Source organism: Rhinoraja longicauda, chromosome 1 (genome assembly GCF_053455715.1).
Source record: "Rhinoraja longicauda isolate Sanriku21f chromosome 1, sRhiLon1.1, whole genome shotgun sequence".
NCBI classification, from domain to species: Eukaryota; Metazoa; Chordata; class Chondrichthyes; order Rajiformes; family Arhynchobatidae; genus Rhinoraja; species Rhinoraja longicauda.
The window spans coordinates 7038082-7062412 of NC_135953.1; the positions used below are offsets into that span (position 1 = coordinate 7038082).

General features: G+C 49.5%; 2 protein-coding genes across 4 annotated transcripts in view; one reads left to right on the forward strand and one right to left on the reverse strand.

The window, feature by feature from the left end:
* The window catches only part of LOC144598346 (dedicator of cytokinesis protein 2-like), an 894447-nt gene that overhangs the window by 405965 nt on the left and 464151 nt on the right, over nt 1-24331 (reverse strand). The window lies entirely within an intron of this gene.
* The window catches only part of LOC144597110 (INSYN2B protein-like), a 139186-nt gene continuing 114884 nt past the window's right edge, over nt 30-24331 (forward strand). For all 3 annotated transcript variants that reach the window (XR_013547700.1, XR_013547711.1, XM_078406096.1), the window contains exon 1: nt 30-199. The gene's annotated coding sequence lies outside the window, so the exon portion shown is untranslated. The remainder of the gene's footprint in view (nt 200-24331) is intronic.

Genomic DNA, 24331 nt, shown 5'->3' on the forward strand with positions numbered 1-24331 from the left:
GAATGTCATTGGTTGCAACATGCTGTGGGAGACAGTCACGGTGATCAGTGGTGAGGCTGGTCTGCCCTGGGTATCCCCGCCAGTGTCCAAGTCTTTCATCTGGAGGGAAGTTCCGACGGGAAAAAAATCAGCTATCCCCAGGAAAACAGAGTGAGGACCAGCGAGGGTGACCGGGGATGCAGTTGCTGGCAAACTGCAGGTAGGTGGAGCTTCCACTACACTGATGTGTACATCTTTTGCAAAGCAGCGATCTCTTTTCTTTTTTTTTTGGTCCAGAGGATGGAAACTTTGACCGCGAGGATTATGTATCTTTCCCTCTCAGTTGTAGTGGCTCTTGTCATCTGGCAGAGCCACGCTGAGAGAGAGCTCAGCTCCGAGCTCTCTCTCTCTCCCCCTCTCTCTCTCTCCCCCCCTCTCTCCTCTCCCCTCCTCTCCCCCTCTCTCCCCCTCCCTACCTCCCCTCCCTACCTCCCCCCCTCTCTTTCTCCCCCTCCCTCTCTCTACCCCACTCTTTCCCCCCTCTCTTTCTCCCCCCTCTCTTTCTCCCCCCTCTCTCTCTCTCCCTTCCTCTCTCCCTCCCTCTCTCCCCTCTCCCTCTCTCCCCCTCTTCTTCCTCCCCCCCTCTCTTTCTCCCCCTCTCTCTCTCTCTCCTGCTCTCCCCCCTCTCTCTCTCCCCCCTCTCTCTCTCCCTCCCTCTCTCCCCCTCTCCCCTCCCTCTCCCTCTCTCTCCCCACTCTTTCCCTCCTCTCTTTCTCTGCCTCTCTCTCTCCCTCCCTCTCTCTCCCTCCCTCTCTCTCCCCCTCTCTCTCTCCCCCCCCTCTCTCTCTCTCCCTCTCTCCCCCCCTCTGTCTCTCCCCCTCTGTCTCTCCCCCTCCTGTATATATTACAACACCTCCCTCTCTCCCTCTCTCCCTCTCTCCCCCCCTCTGTCTCTCCCCCTCCTGTATATATTACAACACCTCCCTCTCTCCCTCTCCCCCCTCTCTCCCCCCCCCCCCTCTCTTCTCCCCCTGAATGTGTTTGCCCGGATCCTTCACTGGGGAACTTAGGAGCGAGCTTTATTTTGTCGGCATGATTACAGCTGGAGCGTGGGGTTCGTGCTGCACAAGCTCAGGGATTTGCAAGGATTAAGATAGTCCGGGAGAGAACGAGAGGGTGCAGGAACTGTGCACCTGAATGTGTGCGTGAAAGAAAGCGTGTGTGTGTGTGTGTGTGTGTGTGTGTGCAAGAATTGTGTGTCTGAATATGTGCGTGCAAGAAAGAGAATGCAGGGCAAAAAGTGTGTGTGTTTTGAATGTGTGCAAGAACAGAACGTGCGTCTGAAAGTGTGCAAGTTCTGTGTGTCTGGATATATGTGTGTGTGTGTGTGTGTGTGTGTGTGTGCAAGAATCGTTTTAGAATATATATACAGGAACATGTATGTGAGAAATGCCTGTATGTTCAAGAGAGTGGATGTGTGCATGGAGCGTGTGTCTGAGTGTGTGAGTGTATGTACGTGTGCAAGGATTGTGCACCTGAGCGTGCAAGGAGTGTGCGTGTAAGGAATGTGTCCGAGAATTTATGTGTGCAAGAACTGTTTGTGCTCGGGCATGTGTGTGTGTGTGTGTGTGCGCGCACAAAGATTGGATTGGCCTGAGAGAGAGAGTGAGTGAAAGTGTTTAAGAATATATAAGGATCATGAATGTGTGATGGGAATAAGTATGAGTACGTACAGGGAAGTACGTACAGGGCAGTGTTGGTGAAAGTGTGTATGAATGACACCGTCTAAGAACTGTGTACATATACACCGAGTGTGTGACTGAGCAAATGTGTATACAAGCTCACATGCAAAAAACGTATGAAACCCGGTTTGAACAAGAACATGTAGAATTGTAAGATGTGTGTGTGTGTGTGTGTGTATGTGTGTGTGTGTATGTGTGTGTATGTGGAACTGTGTTTGTACGAGACTGTACGAATCTCTTGGTTGGGGGAAAGGGTGTGAAAATATGTGTGAAAATTCTTGCACTGCATTTGAATGGATGTGCCTCGATGCATGTGTGACACACTCAGAGTGCACGGCAGGGCAGGTGCATTGAGTGTGTGTGCCTGTGCGTGTACACGTGTGTATGTGTGTGTGAGAGAGAGAGAGAGAGAGAGAGAGAGAGAGAGAGAGAGATGAATGTGAGGTGTAAGAAGTGTGTATGAGAAGTCGCGCACACTACTACCAGAGCCCTGTGTGTTGTGTGACTTCACCTGGGTTATAACAGCTGCACACTTCAACCGCAATCCTCCAGCACCCTCGGAGGTGGGCTGCGATCAACTTTCACAAACTTTTCTTCCAGTCCTGAATGTCCGGTATCTCCGTCAGTAAGAGCTGACGGGGAACAGGTGCGAGAGTGGCTTAGTAAATGCCAACGACGGCAGAAACCACGAGGGCAGATGGGGTTGGGTCACGCCGGCCGGCCCAGGGGTCAGTCTTCAGGGGCTAGTGTCAGTGAGAGGGGTCGAAGCGAGAGGCAGGAGGGCCTCTGTGTGTGTGTGTGTGTGTGTGTGTGTGTGTGTGTGTGTGTGTGTGTGTGTGTGTGTGTGGGGAGTCGTGGAAGGGGGAATGAGGGAGACGATGGTGGGATGGAGAGGGAGCATGAGAGGCCAGAGCAGGAATAAGAGAGGGAGAGTGAAGGAGGGGAGTGAGAGAGGGACCCAGAGATTGTATGAAGGAGGTAAATCCCTGGAGACCCTAGCAATGGATCATTTAGCCCTCTGTTTCTCTTCCACCACGGCGTGTCTTGTACTTCAGTGCCACTTTCCAGCACGGACACCAAACTCTTTTATCCTCTCAAACTGTCGACAAAACTTATCGATCTCTGCCTTGAATACATCAGTGACTGAGAGACATCGAAAAGATTCACTGCTCAGCTGCTGAAGAAATGGCTTCTCATCGCTATCTCGAACGCTCCGATTTTTAAAGCTGTGACCCCTAGTTCTAGAGACCACAGTCAGGGGGAATTGTAACCCTGCCCAAGCCTTGTAAGGATTCTTTGCGTTTAAGTGAGATCGCCTCTCATCCCACTAAATTTAAAGAGTTTAGTTCCGGCTTAAGGATAGCGGAGTGAGGGGGTATGGGGAGAAGGCAGGAACGGGGTACTGATTGAGAGTAATCAGCCATGATCGCATTGAATGGCGGTGCTGGCTCGAAGGGCTGAATGGCCTACTCCTGCACCTATTGTCTATTGTCTATTGGTCTGTGTAATAATTTCCCATAGCACAATCCCCCCCATCCCAAGGATTGATCTAGTGAACATCAGCTGCACTCACTCTAGTGCAAGTATATCTCTCTTTGGTTAAGATCGAAGGTAGACCCAAAATGCTGGAGTAACTCAGCAGGTCAGGCAGCATCGCTGGAGGGAAGGAATGGGTGACGTTTCAATAGACAATAGGTGCAGGAGGAGGCCATTCGGCCCTTCGAAAGAGCTGACGGGAAGGCAGTGGAGGCCAATTCTCTGAATGCATTCAAGAGAGAGCAAGATAGAGCTCTTAAGGATAGCGGAGTCAGGGGGTATGGGGAGAAGGCAGGAACGGGGTACTGATTGAGAATGATCAGCCATGATCACATTGAATGGCGGTGCTGGCTCGAAGGGCCGAATGACCTCCTCCTGCACCCACTGTCTATTGTCTAAAACAGAGCTTTTTGATCGTACCTCGATATACGTGACAATATAATAAACCTAAACCTTTGAGTTACATGAAGGTTGGGCAAGTTGTCTTTGGTGGTCTGTGAGAAGGATACCCCAGTTCCCTGTCTGCATTTTGTAATCTCTCACCACTTTCAGAATATCGCGCTGTTTGGCTCTGCCAAAATAAATGACCACAACATATCCAACCTGCCACGTCCAGGTCCATTCACTTCTCCTGCCCATCCCCCTTCGAAGATACAGAGTCACAGAGTCATGCCGCGTGGAAACAGGAATTTAAGTGGACAAAAAATGCTGGAGTAACTCAGCGGGTCAGGCAGCATCTCGGGAGAGAAGGAATGGGCGACGTTTCGGGGTCGAGACCCTTCTTCAGACTCATTCCTTCTCTGCACATTGCACTGGCTACAGCGCCTGGAGGGCGTTACATCATTTCTGCTGCCTCAAACGCAAGAAGAAGAAGAAGAAGAAGATTCCTTCTCTCTCCAGAGATGCTGCCTGACCCGCTGAGTTACTCCAGCATTTTGTGTCTACCTTCGATTTTAACCGGCATCTGCAGTTTTTTTCCCTACACATTTAAGTCCAGTTAACAGTTTGGAATTAAGGAAAACTGGTCACCGGATATCTACGGGTTTTGTTGGAACCCACCTAGATTCCCTGAGGAATTCCACCATTCATTCCCAAACTGAGTGAAGTCTGACTGCCCCCGTCACAGAAAAGACGTGGGGCCTTTGGAAAGGGTGCAGGGGAGGTTTACCGGAATGCTGTCTGGATTAGAGGGGCTCACCCACAATGGGGAGGTTGGATGGACCTGGATTATTTTCTCTGGAACGTCAGAGGTTGAGGGGAGACGAGAGAAGCAGAAATTTGAGAGGCATAGATGAGGTAGAGAGTCAGAACCTTCTCAGAGTGGAAATGTCCAACACTAGTAGACATAGCTGTAAGGTGAGGTGGGGGGGGATGTTTAATGGAGACTAGACCAAGTGGATTTATTCACAAAATGCTGGAGTAACTCAGCAGGTCAGATATAGGAAGGATATAGGTGGAGACAAAGGAAGGATATAGGTGGAGACAGGAAGATAGAGGGAGATCTGGGAAGGAGGAGGGGAAGGGAGGGACAGAGGAGCTATCTGAAGTTGGAGAAGTCGACGTTCATACCACCGGGCCGCAAACTGCCCAGGCGAAATATGAGGTGCTGCTCCTCCAATTTCCGGCGGGCCTCACTATGGCACTGGAGGAGGCCCATGACAGAGAGGTCAGACTGGGAATGGGAGGGGGAGTTAAAGTGCTGGGCCACCGGGAGATCAGTTGCGTTAATGCGGACCGAGCGCAGGTGTTCAGCGAAGCGATCGCCGAGCCTGCGCTTGGTTTCGCCGATATAGATAAGTTGACATCTAGAGCAGCGGATGCAATAGATGAGGTTGGAGGAGGTGCAGGTGAACCTCTGTCTCACCTGGAAAGAATGTTTGGGTCCTTTGATGGAGTTGAGGGGGGAGGTAAAGGGACAGGTGTTGCATCAGGTGTTAGACCAAGTGGACCCGTTGGGCCCAAACCTCTCCTGCATTGGTGCAGTACCCTGTCCTCTCCCCTCTCTCCTCAACCCCCCCCCCTCCCCTCTCCCTTCTCCCCCACTCCCCTCCCCCTCCCCTCCTTTTAAACTTTAAAATGTGAATAACTTAAAAAATATAACACCGATTTCAATAAAACTGTTTGCATTATCACTAAAGTGACAATGGTGAGTAAGGTGGGCCTACAATGGTCGCACTATCGTGTTCCGTTTTGGCTGAAGTTCAGTCACAAACAAGATAACAAACGAGACTTTTAAGTATATTGATGTTTTATACGTCTCTATAAGATCCCCTCTCTTCCTCTTCGGGACAAGTTTTTTTGCACACAGTGGTGGGAGCCTGGGATGCACTGGTTTTGTTCGATAGAGCTCTAGGGGCTAGTGGAATCAAGGGATATGGGGAGAAGGCAGGCACGGGGTTACTGATTGTGGATGATCAGCCATGATCACAATGAATGGCGGTGCTGGCACGAAGGTCCTGCACCTATTTTCTATGCTGCTATGAGATATGTGCAATAGTAGTGTATAAGAACCTTTTGGATCGGCACATGGAACTGAACGGAATGCAGCTGTGTGGAAAATGCACAGGCAGATGAAATCAGATTAACTTGGCATTATAGTGTAAGAAAATAACTGCAGATGCTGGTACAAATCGAAGGTATTTATTTCACAAAATGCTGGAGTAACTCAGCGGGTCAGGCAGCATCTCAGGGGAGAAGGAACGGGTGACGTTTCGGGTCGAAACCCTTCTTATTAACTTGACATCGTGTTCGGCACAAACATTGTGGGCCGAAAGGCCCGTTCCTGTGCTGTATTGTTCTATATTCTGACTGCTGTGTGACACAGTGTTATTGATGTGATTGAGCGGGTTCTCTCAGTGTTAGGGCAGCTACAACTGGAGAGTAAATGCTGTCTTGCCTTGATCCTTTATGCAAAAGAAATCAATCTTAAAACAAAGGTCACGCAGGCACATCCATGCATCTCCCCGACTCCGAACCCTTTTGCACTGTCATTGTTCGGTTAACTTAGAATAACTGCTGATTTATTGTGCATTTATATTGTCATTGTTGGATCTGATGTGCCTGTAAAGCTGTAGCAAGTAAGAATTTCATTGTTCCTGTTCATATCCGGTACGTGTGTCGAATAAAAGCTCTTGAGCTTCCAGTCTCGACCCGAAACGTCGCCCATTCCTTTTCTCCAGAGATGCAGCCCGTCCCGCTGGGATACTCCAGCATTTTGTGTCTATCTTCGGTTTAAATCAGCATCTGCAGTTCCTTTCTGCACAAAGCTCCTGATCTCTCCTTTGCCACTCCGCCATAGACTGTGGCCATTCATGTCTGTGTCCAGTTTTGCTTTGAATAGCCTGCGTAGGTTCACGAGGTTAATCTCCGGGATGGCGGGACTGTCATATGAGGAAAGATTGGAAAGACTGGGCTTGTATTCACTGGAGTTTAGAAGGAAGAGAGGGGATCTTATAGAGACGTATAAAACTATAAAAGGACCGGACAAGCTAGATGCAGGAAAAATGTTCCCTATGTTGGGGCAGTCCAGAATCAGGGGGCCATAGTCTAAGTCCCAGGTGGCGCCTGGGACTTCGGACCTATACTGTCTGGGCCTACAGTGGCCCCCGGACCTACACCGTCGAGACCTACATCGGGCCCCGGGCCTACAGCGGCCCCCGGGCCTACAGCGTCCGGGCCCTACAGCGTCCGGGCCCTGCATTGTCCAGGCCTACAGCGCCCCATGGGCCTTGCGGTATAATTTGTGACTAGGGGCGGCACAGTAGCGCATCAGTAGAGTTGCTGCCTTACAGTGCCAGAGACCCGGGTTTGATCCTGACTACGGGTGCTGTCTGCAGGGAGTTTGTACGTTCTCCCTGTGACAGCGTAGGTTTTCTCCGGGTGCTCCAATTTCCTCCCACATCCGAAACAAAGAGTGCAGGTTTGTAGGTTAATTGGCTTCTGTAAATCGATCCAATTGCGTAAGATAGAACTAGTGCACAGGGATCGCTGGTCGGCACAGACTCGGTTGGCCGAAGGAGCTATTTCCACGCTGTATCTCTAAACTAAGATAGACTAAGGTACGTTTAAAACAACATATATTTTCTCCCAGTGCTGGGAATGTGGTTTTGCACTTTGAACATTCGACGGAAGTGCAAATGTCTCACAGACTGAAACAGGTAGGAAAATATCAGTGAATAAGATTAATCTCTTACAAATAATTTTTATGATGTGTTACTTTATGTGATGACGTTTGGTCGCGTGTGTGGCATTTTGGTTCACTTTCCAAAAGAATAGTCCCCCTTAGGGTTTCGCCATGTGAGCGAGCTCCCACATAAAATGCTTTCTGTTCTTGGTGATTTGTTTTATAAAGTGTTTAAATTTTTTAACGACTTACCGCTAGCAGTTACTGATTTAATACTTTCCTTCCTGATTCCATACTCCATTAGCCCGGTGCACATTGGAGGAGGCAGGGGTGGATTTTAAAGGAACATTGAGCATTCTCTTTAAAATAAAATAACAGCATGGGGAAGCAAAGCTAATTTTCTTTGAACCTGCGCCTGATTTGCACTGTGCCTCCTTGCACTGAAGAACGGTCTCGACCCGAAACGTCACCCATTCCTTCTCTCCTGAGATGCTGCCTGACTTGCTGAGTTACTCCAGCATTTTGTGAATAAATACCTTCGATTTGTACCAGCATCTGCAGTTATTTTCTTATACTCCTTGCACTGACAAATAGACAATAGACAACAGGTGCAGGAAGAGGCCATTCGGCCCTGCAAGCCAGCACCGCCATTCAATGTGATCATGGCTGATCATTCACAATCAGTACCCCGTTCCTGCCTTCTCCCCATACCCCCTGACTCCGCTATCCTTAAGAGCTCTATCTAGCTCTCTCTTGAAAGCATCCAGAGAATTGGCCTCCACTGCCTTCTGAGGCAGAGAATTCCACAGATTTACAACTCTCTGACTGCCTCAACTACCTCCTCTGCAAGCTCGTTCTATACACCCATTGTGCGAAAAAGTTACCCCTCAGTTTCCTATTAAATCTTTCCTCCTTCACCTTAAATCTATGTCTGAAGAAGGGTCTCGACCCGAAACGTCACCCATTCCTTCTCTCCAGAGATGCTGCCTGTCCCGCTGAGTTACTCCAGCGTTTTGTGTCTATCTTCCATTCACAGTAGTCCATTAACAGCAGGAAAGAAGCTGTTCCTGAACCTGATGGATATAGGGAACTGCACAAGCTGGGTTACAAAACCTAAAGTGCTGGAGTAACTCCAGCATCTCTGGAGAACATGGATAGGTGACGTCTCAGGTCAGGACTCTGCTTTGGACCCTGAACCCGATGGTATATGCTTTGTAGCTTCTGTATATTTTACGTGATGAGAGAGGGGAGAAGTGGGAATGATCAGAGGAAGGGTCCCATCCTGAAACTTCATCTATCTGTGTCCTCCATTAAATTCTATTGGTGATTCCTGAGCCCACATGCCCAGATGATCAAGATCCTGTTGTCATTTTTGATAATCATCTTCACTGACTTTGATACCACTCACCAGATATCATCTGCAAACTTATTAATCATGCCTTGTGTCTTTTCATCTATATCAATGAGGTCGGATTGATGGTAGGAAATACAAGGAACTGCAAATACTAGAATCTTGCATAGAACACAAAGTGCTGGAGTAACTCAGTGGGTCAGGCAGCATCTTTGGAGGACATGCGTGGGTAGGGTTGCCAACTGTCCCGTATTAGCCGGGACATCCCGTATATTGGGCTAAATAGGTTTGTCCCATATGGGACCGCCCTTGTCCCATATTAGGCCTGGGGGGCATTGTAGGCCCAGACACTGTAGGCCTGGACACTGTAAGCCTGGGGGCCGCTCTAGGCCCGGACACTGTAGGCCAGACAGTGTAGGTCCGGTGGCCCAGGCGCCGCTTAACGGTTGCATAGCAACCCTCCTCCCGGCCCGGGCGGCTGCCATTGGTGGAGCGGGAGCACATGGCCGCTGACTGGGTGAGGTCACGTGGGGCCCAGGGCGGTCATCTTTTGTCCCTTATTTGGGAGTGGGAAAGTTGGCAACCCTATGCATGGGTGACATTGCTGGAGAGTTACATGGCTATAGTTGATTCATGTCAGGACAGGAAATGCTCAGTTACTCCAGCACTTTGTACCCTTTTTAAACTAGCATCTGAAATTCTTTGTTTCTCCGAGAGATTACCCTAACTTGGCATTATGTTCAGCATGGACATCGTGGGCCAAAGGGACTGTTCCTGTGCTTTGCTGCTCTATGTTTGAAATGAAAACATCTGTCCAATTACCACAGAAAAAAGCACATGCCCCTTTAATTCCCAGTTTATTTTTGCACCCTGCAGTTATATGTTTGCACTATGCATTGTATGATATGTTTGGAACACTGTTATTTGTTCTCTTTATTTGGCTGTCTGTCTCAGATTGGTTTCAAAACTAAAGTGCTAATCTGTGATAAATTTTGGTAGTTGAAGGAACTTCTGTTAATGATTATACTGAAATGGCTTTTATTTACCTGTCACTTATCCTTAAACTGCTCTCCCTGTGCGTGCTCTCTCTCTCTCTCTGCAGTCGCTATTCATCTTATTTTAGTTCAGAGATACAGCACGGAAACGGGCCCTTTGGCCCACCGAGTCCACACCAACCATTGATCGCCCGTACAATAGTTCTATATGATCCCACTTGCTCGTCCGCTCCTTACACACTAGAGGCAATTTTACGGAGACCAATTAACCTCCAAACCCACACGTCTTTGGGATGGGGGACAAAACCGGAGCACAAAGATGAAACCCACACGGTCACAGGTTACAAACTCCGCACAGGCAGCACCCGAGGTCAGGATCGAACCTGGGTCTTTGCCGCTGTGAGACAGCAGCTCGACCAGCTGCGATCTACGTAGGGTTGCCAACTGTCCCATATTAGCCGGGACATCCCGTATTTTGGGCTCAATTGGTTTGTCCTGTACAGGAAAGCTCTTGTCCCGTATTAGGCCCAGGGGGTGCAGTTGGCCCGGGGTGTGCTGTAGGCCCGGAGAGTGCTGTAGGCCTGGAGGGTGCTGTAGGCCTGGACAGTGCAAGCCCGGACAGTGCAAGCCCGGACACTGCTGGCCCTGACACAGGGGGCCGCAGTAGGCCCGGACACTGCAGGCCCGGGGGCCGCTGTAGGCCCGGACAGTGTAGGTCCGGAGGCCCGGGTGCCGCCTAAAGGAGGTTGCATAGCAACCCGCCTCCCTGCCCGGGCAGCCGCCATTGGTGGAGCAGACGCACGTGGCCGCTGGCTGGGTGAGGTCACGTGGGGCGCGGGGCGGTGACGTCACCCTTAGTCCCTTATTTGGGAATGAGATAGTTGGTAACCCTAGATCTGCGTGACTTTGCAATGAGATTTCACAAGGCGAGTTGGACAAGAGGGCTGAGGATACAGGGGAGAGTGACGGGATGAACATGATAAAGATGACACCCAGAAGAGGGTGATTTACTCAAGCACGTGTGGAGATTATCTGCACATTTTATGCCGTCAACTTGCATGGGTCCTGAGCATTTGAGGTTTTTCCAATCCTTTTTATCTTGTCAATGTTGTCATTCTGACATGATGTCTGATAAGTGGGGAGTAAATGGGGCATATCTGGGCTAATTTACCACGTTGTTAAACAAATCAGCAAGCAATGGCATAATCAATGTTTAAAATCATTAGAACATACATCGAATGGGGAAAAGGACACATTGTTCATCACACCGACAAGAGAGAGCTGGATAGAGCTCTTAAGGATAGCGGAGTCAGGGGGTATGGGGAGAAGGCAGGAACGGGGTACTGATTGAGAGTGATCAGCCATGATCACATTGAATGGTGGTGCTGGCTCGAAGGGCCGAATGGCCTCCTCCTGCACCTATTGTCTATTGACAACTCACGTTCCATCTATGTGCGGTGATTCAGCTGGTAGCTTGCTCTGCTACATTTCAGTGTCATGGATCCAACTCAAACATCCAGGCTCAGCGAGTATTGGCAAGGTACAGGGATCGCTGTGCCGAGGGAGTGTGTGAGGGAGTGTGTGAGGGCATGCGTGAGGGCGTGCGTGAGGGAGCGCGTGAGGGCGTGGGTGTGCGTGGGGGCGTGCGTGAGGGAGCGCGTGTGGGAGTGCGTGGGGGCGTGCGTGAGGGCGTGGGGTGCTGAGGGATTGTTGCTCCCACATTCCAAAGAGCGTTTGACGGCACTGGGCCTGTACTCACTGGAGTTTCGAAGGATGAGGAAGGGACCTCATTGAAACGTACAGAATAGTGAAAGGCTTGGATAGAGTGGATATGGAGAGGATGTTTCCACTGGTGGGAGAGTCTAGGAACAGAGGGCACAGCCTCAGAATTAAGGGACTTGTTTTAGGAAGGGGATGAGGAGGAATTTCTTTAGTCAGAGGGTGGTGAATCTGTGGGATTCTTTGCCACAGTGGGCTGTGGAGGCCATGTCAGTGGATATGTTTAGACAATAGACAATCGGTGCAGGAGTTGGGCCATTCGGCCCTTCGCGCCACCACCGCCATTCACCGTGATCATGGCTGATCACCCACAGTCAGTACTCCGTTCCTGTCTTCTCCCCATATCCCATGACTCCGCTATCTTTAAGACAGAGATAGATTAGTTACTATTCTTGATTAGTACGGGTGCCAGAGGTTATGGGGAGAAGGCAGGAGAATGGGGTTAGGGGGGAGAGATAGATCAGCCATGATTGAATGGTGGAGTAGACTTGATGGGCCTTATGATCTTATGATTGTTGTACTCAGGGAGAGTCGTACCAAGGGAGCACTGTACTGAGGGGGTGCACTAGGGTTGCCAACCGTCCCGTATTAGCCGGGACATCCCGTATACGGGGCAAAATTGGTTTGTCCCGTACGGGACCGCCCTTGTCCCGTATTAGGCCCAGGGGTCACTGTAGGCCCGGACAGTGCAGGCCCGGACAGTGGAGGCCCGGAAGCCCGGGCGCCGCCTAACGGAGGTTGCGTAGCAACCCGCCTCCCGGCCCAGGCGGCCGCCATTGGTGGAGTGGGAGTACGTGGTCGCTGGCTGGGTGAGGTCACGTGGGGCGCGGGGCGGTGATGTCACCTTCTCCCTTATTTGGGAGTGAGATAGTTGGTAACCCTATGCAACACTGAGGGAGCATCATACTAATCAATGTTATACCAAGGGAGTGCTCTAGGAAGGAGATAAAATGAAAAACCGATACACTGGAAAAATGCTGCGGCAAGGGAGTACTGCACGGAACGAGCGTTGCATTAAGGTAGTCGTGCACTGGGAGTGCTTTGGGCTGGGGGAGAACTGCACTGAGGAAGTGTTGCACTGAGGTAGTGTTGGACTGAAGAGGTGTTACTGCACTACTGAATGGAGTGTCCTTCAAATCAGATGGGTGGCACAGCGTTAGAGTCACTGCCTCACAGTGCCAGAGACCCGGGTTCAATCCTGACTACGACTGCTGATGTCTGTACGCAGTTTCTACGTTCTCCCCGTGACCTGCGTGGGTTTTCTCCGGGTGCTCCGGTTCCCACTCGCGTCCCAAAGATGTGCAGGTTTGTACTATACGTTAATTGGTTTCTGCAAATTGTGCCTAGAATGCAGAATAGGACATGGGTCCGCATGGACCCGATGGGCCAAAGAACCTGTTTTCATTTCACGCTGTGCCTCTAAACTAAACTAAAGATGTTAATCTAGTACAGGAGTGATTTATAAAGACAAGAACGTTTCCGTGTAGCAGCAGATATTACTCGAACAATCACAAAGGTCGTGTGCGATCTTTCAATTACCTTTGCTATTTCTATATCTCCCCTGCTCTAAATTTGTCTTTTTGATGATATTTTCTTTGGATTTGTGGAGCTTCTCACCTCTGATTGATGGGAATTCCCTGGAATTGAGACTTTCAATCTCCTGGGAGCATTCTTGCGGATTATCATTGCCAAGGACAGATGTCCATCACCATTGTCCTGGTTTTGAGCCCCAGTGGGCAGGGCCCAAACTCATGTTTATGCAGTCTAATTCCTGCTCTGGTAACGCAAGTCCAGAATCTAAGCTTTAAGAAGATTCATGGGCGGCTCGGTGGCGCAGCGGTAGAGTTGCCGCCTCACGGCGAATGCAGCGCCGGAGACCCGGGTTCGATCCTGTCTACGGGTGCTGTCTGCACGTAGTTTGTACGTTCTCCCCGTGACCTGCGTGGGTTTTCTCCGAGATCTTCGGTTTCCTCCCACACTCCAAAGACGTACAGGTTTGTAGGTTAATTGGCTTGGTAAATGTAAAAAGATATTGCCCACCGGAAATTGGAGGAACAGCACCTCATATTTCGCCTGGGCAGCTTGCAGCCCAGTGGTATGAACATTGACCTCCAACTTTAGATAGTTCCTCTGTCCCTCTCAATCCCTCTCCCTTCCCAGTTCTCCCTCTATCTTCCTGTCTCCACCTATATCCTTCCTTTGTCCCGCCCCCGCTATCTTCTTCAGTCTCCCCATATCCCTTGACTCCGCTAGAAAAAACACCAAATGCTGGAGTAATTCATTGGATCAGGCAGCATCCCCGGAGAACATGGATAGGTGAGGTTTTGGGATGAGATCCGAAACGTCACCCATCCATGTTCTCCAGGGATGCTGCCTGACCCGCTGAATTACTCCAGCATTTGATGTCTTTCCTTGGTAGACAAGCAGCTGCTGTTCCTCATTTCTTCATGGAAACAGGCCATTTGGCCCAACTCAGCCAAGCTGCAACCACAATTGTGGCCATCATTGTGTTTTGATCAAGATAAATTGCTGATGATGTTTACACTGAAGCTGTGGGTTGTGGCAGCTGTTGTTGAGTATAATCAAGACAGAGGTTGATAGATTTATTAATATTAAGGGAATCAAGTGATTTGGGGGGGTAGTGCAGGGAAGATGTTCTGAGGTGGAAGGTCAACTAAAATCTTTAGTTTAGTTTAGAGATACAGCACGGCAACTGGCCCTTCGGCCCACCGAGTCCGCGCCGCCCAGCGATCCCCGCACACTAACACTATCCTACACACACTAGGGACAATTTACAATTTTACCAAGCCAATTAACTTATAAACCTGCACGTCTTTGGAGTGCGGAAGGAAACCGAAGATCTTAGAGAAAACCCATGCAGTCACAGGTAGAATGTGCAAACTCCATACAGATGGCACCAGTAGTCGGGATCGAACCCGGGTCTCTGACGTTGTAAACGCTGCAAGACAGCAACTCTACTGCTGTGCCACCACGTTGCCCTATTAATCTTCTTCTTAAATGGCAGAGCAGACAAGAGAGGCCAGATGGCTTAGTGCTATTTCTGTTTTTGTATGATTGATACAATCATCCGAAGATCAATATTATCCTTGAAGAGAGATCTCATGACATACTTGTCGAAACAAAATCTTGGGGAAGATATTGCCCTTCATCAATAATGGAATGCAGTGAATTTGCAGCAAAGGTCTTGCTTTTGCTTTGCTAGATTTTTCACTAGAGCACAGACTGAAGACAGAATCCAAGTCCATGTCTGATCTTGAGCAAATCACAAAGTGCTGGAGGATCTCAGCGAGTCAGGCACCTCATCTGAGGGGGAAAGGAATGGACAGACGTTGTTTCGGGTCAGGATCGTTATTCATTTCCTCCTCAGCTTCTGTCTGACCTGTTGAGTTCCTCCAGCACTTTTGTGATTTGCTCAAGATTCCAGCATCTCTGATGGCTTGTGTCCCCATTTCCGGTCTTCTTAGGCAATCCTTAAGACATCAGAGTAAAATTGGACCATTCAGCCCATCGAGTCTGCTCTGCCATTTGACCATGAAACACCTACTCTGTCCCTCTCAATCCCATTCTCCTACCTTCTCTCCATAACCTTTGACACCCTTACTAATCAAGAATCTCTCCTTTAACAATACCCAATGACTTGACCTCCACCGCCATCTGTGGCAATGAATTCCACTGATTCACAACTCTTTGGCTAAATAAATTCACCTTCATTCACCATTCTACAGGTGTGTCCTTTTATTCTGAGGCTGTATCCTCTAGGCCTAGGCTCTCCCACTACTGGAAACATCCTCTCCACATCCACTCTATCTAGGCCTTTCATTATTAAGTAGGTTTCAAATTGAACCCCACCTCATCTTCTAAACTCCAGGATTGAGAATGCTGCAATGCTTGTACTCTAATGTGGCAGATGTTTAGAGATACAGTGCGGAAACAGGCCCTTCCGCGCCGACCAGCGATCCCCGCACATTAACACTATGCAACTCCCACGAGGGACAATTTTTACATTTACCAAGCCAAATAACCTACAAACCTGTACGTCTTTGGAGTGTGGGAGGAAACCGAAGATCTCGGAGAAAACCCACGCAGGTCACGGGGAGAACGTACAAACTCCGCACAGACAGCACCCGCAGTCGGGATCGAACCCGGGTCTCCGGCGCTGCAATCGCTGTAAGGCAGCAACTCTACCGCTGCGCCACCGTGGCCATCCCATTCCATGGTTATTGTCCAGGTCATGCCTCATCTCCCTCTCTGCACTTCTACCTCAAACCCACCCTGCCCCCCGGCATCATGATACGAGGTACAGTGAAAGTCATTTTTGTATACAGTTCAGTACCACGACACATAAACACAGATGCATACTAGATAAGCATCTCAGTACAAGTGTATGGCAGTAGCACACGGTGTACAGACTCGCCAGTTTGGTGTACCTCGCTTCTGTTATGTGCCTTTAGCGATGGAGATTAGGTCAGACCAAAGATAGCCTGCCCGAGGAATATTAAGTACTCTCCTTTCATTAACAAGAAGAGTGAAGGATATTATTGTGATTTTTAAAAACCTGCATGACTTGAATAACCTTCAAAATCTGAACGTGATCCAAATTGCCTTCACATTTTAAATAGCCTCTCTGTAACTGGGCTTCTTGGCAGCACCTCTCGGCTAAGCTAACCTGCATGCCTTGGCAGTGCTGAATTGAGCGAGACTGCATTGTGTGGAGCAGGTTTCTACGCCTCAGAGACTTGGACTATGAACAGCAAGCAGGCAACTCTGGCTCACTGGAAGGAGACGACCAATGCTGTCTCTGCAAAATCGTCCAAGCCCGTCGGAAAGGTCAAGCGGACCATTGTCAGCGTCCAGTCCAAGGACAACATCCCTGACATTGAACCGCGAGAGTCAGAGAGGCATATATACAGCATGGAGACGGGCCCGATTCTGAAGAAGCATCCCGAAACATCGCCGCACCATGTCCTCCAGAGATGCTGCCTGAGCAGCTCAATTAGGCCGGCTTTTTGTGTTCCATGGAAACAGGCCATTAGTTTAGTTTAGAGACACAGCGCGGAAACAGGCCCTTTTGGCCCACCGGGTCTGCGCCGACCAGCGATCCCCGCACATTAACATCATCCTCTCCCCACGAGGGACCATTTTTTTACATTTACCAAGCCAATTAATGTACATACCTGTACGTCTTTGGAGTGTGGGAGGAAGCCGAAGATCTCGGAGAAAACCCACGCAGGTCACGGGGAGAACGTACAAACTCCGTACAGGCAGCGCCCGTAGTCAGGATCGAACCCGGGTCTCTGGCACTACAAGGGCTGTAAGGCAGCAACTCTACCGCTGCGCCACTGTGCCGACCCTCAGTTCTCCATTCAAACCACAGCCGAGATGCTGCCTGATCTGATAGGTTACTCCAGCACTTTGTGTCTTTTTTTTTGTAAGCCAGAAACTGCAGTTCCTTGTTTCTATTTTATTCCAAGCTCTGCTTGTGGAAGAATACCGAGCAGACAGTGAAGACGATTCACGGATATGTTCACAGCTATCCCCTCACCCCAACTCTCCACTCAATCCTGGGTACCTCTGACCCATGACTGGTCAAAATGGAGACGGAGCATTCGAGATGCTAGTGAGAACCCATACCTCTCAGGCATTTCCCAACTGTGGAAGTGCCTTCAGTTCTCATCAAAGTATCTCGGTTACACATGACAATGATAAACCAATACCTCATCACCTGGGTTCGATCCTGACTGCGGGCGCTGTCCGTATGGAGTTTGTACGTTCTCCCCGTGACCTGCGTGGGTTTTCTCCAAGATCTTCGGTTTCTTCCCACACTCCAAAGACGTACAGGTTTGGAAGTTAAATTGGCTTGGTGTAAGTGTAAATTGTCCCTAGTGTGTGTAGGATAGTGTTGTAGTGTGCGGGAATCGCTGGTCGGTGCGGACTCGGTGGGCCGAAGGGCCTGTTTCCGCACTGTATCTCTAAACTAAACTAAACTAGACTACAACATGAGACCAGACTTGGCTACATGGCCTCCACTACTCAATAAAAACATTTTGGACAGGCACATGGATCGGCAAGCTTTGGTGAGATTTTGGCCAAATTTGGATAAATAGGACTAGTTGAGATGGGGCTGGTGTGGATGATTTGGGCTGAAGGGCCTACTTCTGTGTTGTCTATGTGGGTTATGTCAGGCAGATAAATAGGGTTGCCAACTGTCCCGTATTAGCCGGGACATCCCGTATATTGGGCTAAATTGGTTTGTCCCGTACGGGACCACCCTTGTCCCATATTAGGCCCGGACGGCGCCGTAGGCCCGGACACCGTAGGCCTGGACACCGTAGGCCCGGACGGCGGTGTAGGGCCGGACACCGTAGGGCCGGACACCGTAGGCCCGGACACTGTAGGCCCGGGGCCGTTGTAGTCCCGGACAGTGTAGGCCCGGAGGCCCGGGCGCCGCCTAACGGAGGTTACGTAGCAACCCGCCTCATGGCCCGGGCAGCCACCATTGGTGGAGCGGGAGCACGTGGCCGTTGGCTGGGTGAGGTCACGTGGGGCGCGGGGCGGTGACGTCACCTTGTCCCGTATTTGGGAGTGAGGACGTTGGCAACCCTACAGATATGAGTCAGTCTCGGCATCATGTTCAGCACACACACTGTGGGCCAAAGGGCCAGTTCCTGGGCTATACGGCTCATTGTTCTACAAAGAAAGTGCAGATAAAAATAAAAGTGCAAGGGTGGCAGGGAGTTAGGTTGGGATGTTGGGACTACCCTTTTATTTTATCAGAGGTACGTTCACTACTCTGATAATAGTGGCAGGGTAGAAGCTGCAGCACTGACATACTGTTCTAATTCTGAAACACTGCTGAATCATCAGGATGATGGTCAAACATTTCAGCAAATGCAGAATAAAGTTCATTCATCTCCTGAGAATCAGCCTTCTAATCTTCAGCAAATGCTGGAAATGTGGTATTCTTGTGCAAGAACACACACAGCTTTATCCATCCAGTTCCAGCAAGCGTTACTCATTAAAAAAAAAATTACAAATACTTTATTCCAAAACAAAACAAAGTCTGAAGAAGAGTCTCGACCCGAAACGTCACCCATTCCTTCTCTCCCGAGATGCTGCCTGACCCGCTGTTACTCCAGCATTTTGTGTCTACCTTCAATTTAAACCAGCGTCCGCAGGTTTTTTTCCCCCTACAAAGTAGTAACGCGATCAAATCAAAAGCTGCCTGCATCGGCAGTTCACAACTGAAACAGTCATCAGATTAAAATCCCGCCAACTTTGTCAATGATGCATTCGACCCTCCGCGGCAACCAGCGCTCACGGAAGGCCTGCAGCGTCCCCATGGACAGCGAATATTCCCTCTCCAGGGACGCGCAGTCACGGACGTAACCCCGGAAAAGGGGCGGGCAGCCGACCACTGACGCGACTGCCGACTACCCGCTGCCTGGACCCACGAGCGGCCATCTTGGCCGGGCCCAGGAGCAGACCGACAGGGAGACCCCCCTCCTCCCTCCCTCCCCGACACCTCCCCCTCTGTACCGAGTGCCCAAACATCAGGAGCGTAGGACTCAGGGGGTATGGGGAGAAGGCAAGAACAGGGTACCGATTGGGAATGATCAGCCATGATCACATTGAATGGTGGTGCTGGCTCGAGGGGCCGAATGGCCTCCTCCTGCATCTATTGTCAATAAAGCGTTACTTGTTAGATTGTTAGAAGTCATAACTACTTAGATCTGTTTGATAATGCAATCTATTTTGACATATGGCAGTCCTACTCTCATGAGTAATAAACATCACTCCCAACATTTTCCCCCGGTTGACAGCTGTGCCCACTGATATCATTGAGGGAATCCTACACTAAACAGACAAGTCTCAAATAAAAAAACACATACAGACTAAGAGCAACAAATCTTTTGTTACGCTGGAGAAACAAAGAGCTGCCGATGCTGGTTAATGCACATGAGGACACAAAGTGCTGGAGGAACTCAGCGGGTCAGGCAGCATCTCTGGAGAACATGAACAGGTGACATTTTGGATGGAGACCATTCTTCAGTGATTGTAGTGGGGGGGGGGAGAGAAGAAAGTTGGGAATGCTTTCAAGAGAGAGCTAGAGCTCTGAAAGATAGCGGAGTCAGGGGATATGGGGAGAGGGCAGGAACAGGGTACTGATTGTGAATGATCAGCCACGATGATCACATTGAATGGTGGTGCTGGCTCGAAGGGTCGAATGGCCTCCTCCTGCACCTATTGTCTATTGTCCCTTCAAACCTGTTTCACAGCTTGGATGAATTTAAAAGAGAGTTATTAGATAGAGCTCTAGGGGCTAGTGGAATCAAGGGATATGGGGAGAAGGCAGGCACGGGTTACTGATTGTGGATGATCTGCCATGATCACAATGAATGGCGGTGCTGTATCGAAGGGCCAAATGGCCTCCTCCTGTACCTATTTTCTATGTTTCTATCCACTCGATCGGTCTTTCATTATTTGGTAGGTTTCAATGAGATTACCCCCTCATCCTTCTAAACACCAGCGAGTACAGGCCCAGAGCTCCTCGATAGAGGGAGATGGGTTATGAACGTATTGATTGGTATTATGTTCTGACAATAGACAATAGACAATAGACAATAGGTGCAGGAGTAGGCCATTCATCCCTTCGAGCCAGCACCGCCATTCAATGCGATCATGGCTGATCAATCTCAACCAGTACCCCGTTCCTGCCTTCTCCCCATACCCCCTCACTCTGCTATCCTTAAGAGCTCTATCCAGCTCTCTCTTGAAAGCATCCAACGAACTGGCCTCCACTGCCTTCTGAGGCAGAGAATTCCACACCTTCACCACTCTCTGACTGAAAAAGTTCTTCCTCATCTCCGTTCTAAATGGCCTACCCCTTATTCTTAAACTGTGGCCCCTTGTTCTGGACTCCCCCAACATTGGGAACATGTTTCCTGCCTCTAATGTGTCCAATCCCCTAATTATCTTATATGTTTCAATAAGATCCCCCCTCATCCTTCTAAATTCCAGTGTATACAAGCCTAATCGCTCCAGCCTTTCAACATACGACAGTCCCGCCATTCCGGGAATTAACCTAGTGAACCTACGCTGCACGCCCTCAATAGCAAGAATATCCTTCCTCAAATTTGGAGACCAAAACTGCACACAGTAGTCCAGGTGCGGTCTCACCAGGGCCCTGTACAACTGTAGAAGGACCTCTTTGCTCCTATACTCTTTGCTCCTATATTCTGCACAGAGATTGGGGAACAAAGAGCCTGTTCTAGTCTTCTTTGAGAAATGTTCTTTCAGAAAAATGCTCGATGTTCTATGAGAAATAAATACTGGCCGTGTGACTGGGGAAAGCTTTCTCTTCTTTAATATATAAGCAATAAAAGCAGGAGTAGGCTGTTCAAACCAAATTTATTCTATTGTAGCCGATTTATGCAACAGTAGAGAGGAGGTGTAAACTGAAGGAGGCAAATGAGAAGAGCAACAAAACCAAGTTGCATAATAGAGTCGTATAGAGTCATAGAGAGTTAAAGAGCTGTAAGGCATAGAAACAGCCCCTTCGGCACGCCTTATCCACACTGAACATTCCGCCCGCAGTACTCTAAGCCTTTCCTACCCATACATCTACCCATACCCTACCTTCAGGGTTGCCAACTATCTCACTCCCAAACAAGTGACAAGGTGACGTCACCGCCCCGCGCCCCACGTGGCCTCACCTAGCCAGCGGCCACGTGCTCCCGCTCCACCAATGGCGGCCGCCCGGGCTGGAGGTGGGTTGCTATGTAACATCCGTTAGGCGGCGCCCGGGCCTCCACTGTATGGACATACACTGTCCGGGCCTACACCGTCCGGGCCTACAGCACCCCCCGGGCCTCGTACGGGACAATGGCGGTCCCGTACGGGACAAACCAATTTAGCCCAAAATACGGGATGTCCTGGCTAATACAGGACAGTTGGCAACCCTACCTACCCTACCCATATCACCGGGTGTTATGTACGATGGCAGCCTCGCCAACAGTCCTTTTCTTCTTTGTTGTTTTTAATCTGTCATTCAATGTATGTTTTAGTGTATTTTTAGTTTTGTATTATAGAGTCATAGAGTGATACAGTGTGGAAACAGGCCCATCGGGCCCAACTCGTCCACAACGGCCAACAATGTCCCAGCTACCCTAGCCCCACTGGCCTGCGTTTGGCCCACAATCCCTCCAAACCTGTCCTATCCATGTACCTGAGATGCTGCCTGTCCCGCTGAATATTTGCCTCCACTGCCTTCTGTGGCAGAGAATTCCTACAAATTCACAACTCTGGTTGAAAAAGGTTTTTTCTCACCTCAGTTTTAAACGGCCTCCCCTTTATTCTTAGACTGTGGCCCCTGATTCATAGCTGATCTATCTTTTCCTCTCAACCCCATTTCCTCCCACATCCCTCAGATGTGCGGATTTGTAGGTTAACCGGCCTCTGTACAAGTGCTCCTGGTGTGTAGGGAGGGTTGGAATGTGTGGGGAGTTCAGCCGATACACACAGTGAGGAAACAGGCCCATCGAGTCCATAAATCGCATCAGTCTGAAGAAGAGTCTCGACCCGAAACGTCACCCATTCCTTCTCTCCAGAGATGCTGCTTGTCCCCGCTGAGTTACTCCAGCACTTTGAGTCCATAATGACCATGCACGTTCTCTGTCCTACACACTCGGGGCAGTTTACAGAAGCCAATTAACCTACAAACTTGCAAATCTTTCAAATGTGGGACAAAAAAAAGCAGAGCACCTGGAGAAAATCCATGCAGTGGCAGGGAGAACGTCCAAACTTTGCCGAGGTCAGAATCGAAAGCGGGTTTCCGGCGCTGTGAGGCAGCAGCTCTACCACTGTGCCACCCTGAGTTGATGGGAATGAAATTGGATTAATCTGAATGGGTTTCGTGATGGCCATCGCAGACATGAATCCGTCTGATTTTATGTCAATTAATATAGATGAGATATATTCTGCATTTTAATGGTATGATCATCACACATACTGTTCCCCCAAAACACTGATTACACTGCGAGAGGCAGAGCAGACAGATGGTTTTGCCTACTAAAATGGCGGACGTTACGCTCCTTTGTGCACTATACTTCGGTATAGGCGATTTCAATGGAGTGGTCCATCTTGTTCCTCTAGTATCTTTGGTGTGGAGGTTCCCACTCGGGGGGAGGGAGGGGGAGCCCCCCCAACTCGCCACCCCCTCTGTGTATCTTTCACCCAACATCCCTTGACATATTAATATACAAAATCATGAGAGGAATAGATCGGGTAGATGCACAGAGTCTTTTACCCAGAGTAGGGGAATCGAAGACCAGAGGACATGGGTTCAAGGTGAAGGGGAAAAGATTTAATAGGAATCCGAGGGGTAACTTTTTCACACAGAAGGTGGTGGGTGTATGGAGCAAGCTGCCAGAGGAGGTAGTTGAGGCTGGGGCTATCCCATCGTTTAAGAAACAGTTGGACAGGTACATGGATAGGACAGGTTTGGAGGGTCATGGACCAAGCGCAGGCAAGTGGGACTAGGGTAGCTGGGACATTGTTGGCCGGTGTGGGCGAGTTAGGCCGAAGGGCCTGTTTCCACACTGTATCACTCTATGCCTCTGTCTAAGGATGCTAGTAAAGCACCCAAAACAACTTACAAGTGGGGAAGGTTACGAGGGGCATGCTAAACTGGAAAGCTTAAAATGATGTTCTAATCTGAAATCATCTTTTAACATCCAGATTACACTGCTATTACAAGAGGCACATTAAAGCATTGGATTAGCACCACCATTTACAGCAGGCACTAAAAATAATTCACTTAAGGTGCGATTGAACTAAAATTCAGTATCCAGTGGCGGAAGCTGTGTGCTTGCCACCCATCGCTGAGAGACAATGAAAACTCAGCATTAAATGCTGCAGTGTGCTGAATAAATATCTCTCCATCTTTTGAGAGGTTTCCTGCTTTTAGGCTTGTATACACTGGAATTTAGAAGGATGAGAGGGGATCTTATCGAAACATAAAAGATTATTAAGGGGTTGGACACGTTCGAGGCGGAAACTATGTTCCCAATGTTGGGGGAGTCCAGAACCAGGGGGCCACAGTTTAAAAATAAGGGGTAGGCCATTTAGAATGGAGATGAGGAAAAACTTTTTCAGTCAGAGAATTGTAAATCTGTGGAGAATTGTAAATCTGCCTCAGAAGGCAGTGGAGGCCAATTCTCTGAATGCATTCAAGAGAGAGCTAGCTAGAACTCTTAAGGATAGCGGAGTCAGGGGGTATGGGGAGAAGGCAGGATTGAGAATGAGAATGATCAGCCATGATCACATTGAATGGTGGTGCTGGCTCGAAGGGCTGAATGGCCTCCTCCTGCACCTATTGTCTATTGTCTATTTTAGTGTGGTTTTTCCATTTGCTCTCACCTGCCATCCGTTCTGCTCCTGAAATTCAGTCATAGTCACACAGCACGGAAACAGGCCCTTCGGCCCAACTTTCCCGTGCCCAAAGATAGACACAAAACGCGGGAGTATCTCAGCGGGTCAGGCGTCAGTCTGAAGAGGGGTTTCAACCCGAAATGTCACCCATTCCTTCTCTCCAGAGACGCTGCCTGACCCGCTGAGTTACTCCAGCATTTTGTGTCTACCTTCGATTTAAACCAGCACCTGCAGTTATCTTTCTAACCATCAATCAACCGTTCACACTAGTTCTATGTGAGCCCACTTTCTCATCTACTCCCTGCACACTAGGGGCAATTGACAGAGGTAATTAACCTACAAACCTGCACGTCTTTGGGATGTGGGAGGAAACCGG